The sequence below is a fragment of the Pseudophryne corroboree genome, chromosome 6 (genome assembly GCF_028390025.1).
Source record: "Pseudophryne corroboree isolate aPseCor3 chromosome 6, aPseCor3.hap2, whole genome shotgun sequence".
NCBI classification, from domain to species: domain Eukaryota; kingdom Metazoa; phylum Chordata; class Amphibia; order Anura; family Myobatrachidae; genus Pseudophryne; species Pseudophryne corroboree.
In genome coordinates, this window is record NC_086449.1 from 696,300,526 (window position 1) to 696,304,415 (window position 3,890).

The 3,890-nt window shown below is 45.8% G+C and overlaps 1 pseudogene; it reads right to left on the reverse strand.

Moving 5' to 3' along the window:
* Nucleotides 1-1,867: 1,867 nt before the first annotated feature.
* Nucleotides 1,868-1,986, reverse strand: LOC134937262 (5S ribosomal RNA; annotated as a pseudogene).
* Nucleotides 1,987-3,890: the final 1,904 nt, after the last annotated feature.

Consider the following 3,890-nt stretch of genomic DNA (forward strand, 5'->3'; position numbering starts at 1 on the left):
CCAACCCCACTTGTCTGCGCAAGTCTGAAACGACTTTAGGGTGCAAAGCCCATTCGCTTACCTGAATGGCGTGTCGACTGAGAAAATGTGCTCTTCAGTTTAGGACTCCCGTCACGAACACTGCGGACAAGGCTGGAAGATGGAGTTCTGCACACTTTAGTATGTGATTTATCTTCTTCCTTGCTGTTTAGCTGCGTGTTCTTCTCTGAAGGTTGAGGTACACTACTGCCATTTCCTTGTCCTTGCGGATCTGGACCAGTTTTCCTTTAGTAGTGTCCTGTGCCTGAATCAGGGCCCAGTATATGGCCCGAAGTGCTAACAGGTTTATTAGCAGGCAACTTTCTTCTGTGGTCCATAGTCCCCGGAATCATAATCTTCTGGACAATGGCCCCCACAGCCCTGAAGACTGGCATTTGTTGTCAGGATCTCCCAACCTGATATCCAAAAAGGTGTCCTCTGGTCTAGATGGAATGTATGTAGCCCCAGGCTACTGACTTTCTTACCTTTTCTGCCAGTACCACGTACTTGTTTGTATATTGTCGTTCTGGCCCACCTACACCACCTGGTATTCAAAGGTGGTCTCCTATCAGAGAATTTAACCAGGCACAACACTGCTTAACTTCCAACATCAAATGAGATTGGACATATCCAGTGTGATGCGGCTGTAGATGGAAACAGATGCTGGAGAGGTCTTGAGTGGAATTGTGCACACTCCACCATGTAACAACTCCCCTAACTTTACCTTGGATATCTTTTTCTGAGGTAACTATTTTGTGCAGACTTGAATTCAGTACAGCCCCACCATTAGTCATCCGTTGTTATGGAACCAGAGATGATTTTACCAATTTATGAACCACCCGTGCCTCTACAAACAAGTTATTGTGTGTTGTAGATGGCACAGAAACCTTTCCTGTATTTGTGCCAGGATAAGAAGGTGGTCAAGGTATGGCAATTTTCTTATCCCCTGCTAGCGGAGATAAACTGCCTTAATCATTTTGGTAAATACTCTGGGGCTGTGGCTAACCCAAAGGGTAAGGCCTAAAACTGAAATGTTGCTGAAGAATGGTAAACCTTGAGATAACACTGATGGACAGTGCTATAGGAGCCTGAAGGTAAGATTCCTGACTTATTCAGGAATACCATGTAATCTACTGGCTCCCCACCAAATTATGGAGTGCCATGTCTCCATGTGAACCGTGGTACCCAAAGTTATCTGTTTAGACTTTTTGAGATTGAGAATGGGGCTAGGGATCCTTTTTGACCCAGGTTGGAGTAAACCCCCCCCATTGTGCATAGGTTACCGGAATGACTATTCCTGACAAAAGCAATTTCTGAACTGCTTCATGCAAATCCCTCGCCTACGCCTCTACCCGAGACGGGCTGAAACAGAAGAACCTTCGAGGAGGATGCTTCTAGAAGAGAAAGCATAACCTAGAGATACCGCTTCTTGCACCCAGGCATCTGTTTGTAGACTGCTACCAGATCTGTGCAAACTGAAGAAGTCGGCCCCATTCTTGTTTGGAAACTGGCCCTCTTGGGGCTGTTACGTTCCTTTATGACCGACAAGGCCGAAACCGGACCCCTAGGTTTGGGGTTATATGTGGAAGAAAACGTGACCTTCTTGGAGTCTGTTTCTTACTCCAGAATAACTGTTAACTCCTTCCCAAACAGAAACTTCCAGCCAAGGCAAAGTTTCCAGAACCTTCTTTGATTCTGAAACAGCTTTCCATGTATGTAAGCCAAACTGCTCTGCGAGCAGCTATTGTTAATGCTGATGCCCTAGAACATTAGTGTCCATATGAGCTATATGGGATTCTTGCTCCCTTGCAGGCGCTGAAAACCTGTCTTCCAGTGCCTCAGCCCAATGTACCTACAGCACCTGGTATTTCAAGGTGGTCTCCCCTCCAAGAACTAACCAGGCCCAACACTGCTTAGCTTCCAAGATCTAGTGAGATTGGGCCTATCCAGTGTGATGAGGCCGTAGATTGCAAGGTGAAGTCATGGCTGGCCTTATGACTGCCCCAGACAAAGACAGTATGGTTTTTTTTTAAACCATTCCTCTTTTGACGGCAGAGACCATATCGATTTTTGCACTATCAATGACATGCAGATCTATTTTGGGAGGCACTTCCCTATTTTAAACAGTCCCCAGCTGGAAAAAGATATTGGAATCCCATTTACCGGGAATTCTATTTTATTGGGTGTAACCCAAACCTTTTCCCTAAATTATGCCCTTGTGAAGAGGCCCTTTTTTTGGGACATTTAAACACAGGTGCCTTATTTTTAACCCAGGCTCTGCTGCCTCTATTGACAGACTAGCCTTTTCTGCTCTCATTTATTCGGCTTATTCATTTAGCTGATACCTTTTACCTGTTCTTCGTATGCTGAAGTAGAGTATATAGAGCTTTCATCGTCTGATGATTATCATGTGTAGCCTGTGAAGTCGATAATTTATTTACATTCGGTTCATCAGCTTGTCTTATTGGAGAAGCTGTTGGGGATATACTGCAGATAGTGAGCTGCATGTATGGGTTAATAGTGCACCCTATTCCTGGTATTGAAGCTGTAAGAATTAACTTTTCAGCTAAACTGGTCTGTGTATACCTGATGTAGATCAGGGATGTATTAAGCTAAACAGAAAACCATAAACTATCCTGTACCAGATCAAAGAGGATAATACAGTTTTTGCAAAACAACAAGATATGAGTGTTGGTGTTACTGTAAGTGTACCCTAGTACTCTTAGACATGATAAATAAACAGCACTTTCACAGTGTACTACACAATTTGTGACTGTAACCATTTTATTTTTCTAAAGTGATATCATGTGTGACCCTACCCATGCACCTGCATTGAGGATCCGAAGATCAATCATTTATATTAAGTCAGCAATCACACTAGCAGTCAGTCACATGTTATACACTGCTCAAAAAAATAAAGGGAACACTTAAACAACACAATGTAACTCCAAGTCAATCACACTTCTGTGAAATCAAACTGTCCACTTAGGAAGCAACACTGATTGACAATCAATTTCACTTGCTATTGTGCAAATGGAATAGACAACAGGTGGGAATTATAGGCAATTAGCAAGACACCCCCAATAAAGGAGTTGTTCTGCAGGTGGTGACCACAGACCACTTCTCAGCTCCTATGCTTTCTGGCTGATGTTTTGGTCACTTTTGAAAGCTGGCGGTGCTTTCACTCTAGTGGTAGCATGAGACGGAGTCTACAACCCACACAAGTGGCTCAGGCAGTGCAGCTCATCCAGGATGGCACATCAATGCGAGCTGAGGCAAGAAGGTTTGCTGTGTCTGTCAGCGTAGTGTCCAGAGCATGGAGGCGCTACCAGGAGACAGGCCAGTACATCAGGAGACGTAGAGGAGGCCGTAGGAGGGCAACAACCCAGCAGCAGGACCGCTACCTCCGCCTTTGTGCAAGGAGGAACAGGAGGAGCACTGACAGAGCCCTGCAAAATGACCTCCAGCAAGCCACAAATGTGCATGTGTCTACTCAAACGATCAGAAACAGACTCCATGAGGGTGGTATGAGGGCCTGACGTCCACAGGTGGGGGTTGTGCTTACAGCCCAACACCGTGCAGGACGTTTGGCATTTGCCAGAGAACACCAAGATTGGCAAAATCGCCACTGGCGCCCTGTGCTCTTCACAGATGAAAGCAGGTTCTCACTGAGCACATGTGACAGACGTGACAGAGTCTGGAGACGCCAAGGAGAATGTTCTGCTGCCTGCAACATCCTCCCGCATGACCGGTTTGGCAGTGTGTCAGTAATGGTGTGGGGTGGCATTTCTTTGGGGGCCCGCACAGCCCTCCATGTGCTCGCCAGAGGTAGCCTGACTGCCATTAGGTACCGAAGATGAGATCCTCAGACC